We start from the raw sequence: 375 nt of genomic DNA on the forward strand, positions 1-375 counted from the left end.
TTAGTTGAGGATATTTCAACCAAAGAGTTTTTTTCTTTTTGACTTAGACACTGCTCTGGAAAACACAAAGCTTTATAATTAGACTAAGTTGGGCCCAAATCATGATTTTGTAACTTAACTGGACCAGTAATGCAAGACCTGTACTGTCTTTGATCATCAGTTTCTTAATCAGTTAATAAGGGACTAGTGGTATCATATAAGATCATCATAAAATTCAGATAATATTTGTTCTTTTAAAATTCAGCTAATAATAATCACTTCTCGACCTTTTGGCTAAGATCAAGTATAGTATCTGTTCTTATCAGTTTAATAAAATTCAGCTAATAGTCTTTAATTAATCAACAGTGACTAACAAAATTCCTTGAATAAACTCAG

The 375-nt window shown here is 30.1% G+C and overlaps 1 pseudogene; it reads left to right on the forward strand.

Moving 5' to 3' along the window:
• The first annotated feature begins 253 nt into the window (after positions 1–253).
• Positions 254–375, forward strand: LOC130042300 (uncharacterized; annotated as a pseudogene).

The sequence above is a fragment of the Sorex fumeus genome, unplaced genomic scaffold (genome assembly GCF_029834395.1).
Source record: "Sorex fumeus unplaced genomic scaffold, SorFum_2.1 ptg000098l, whole genome shotgun sequence".
NCBI classification, from domain to species: Eukaryota; Metazoa; Chordata; class Mammalia; order Eulipotyphla; family Soricidae; genus Sorex; species Sorex fumeus.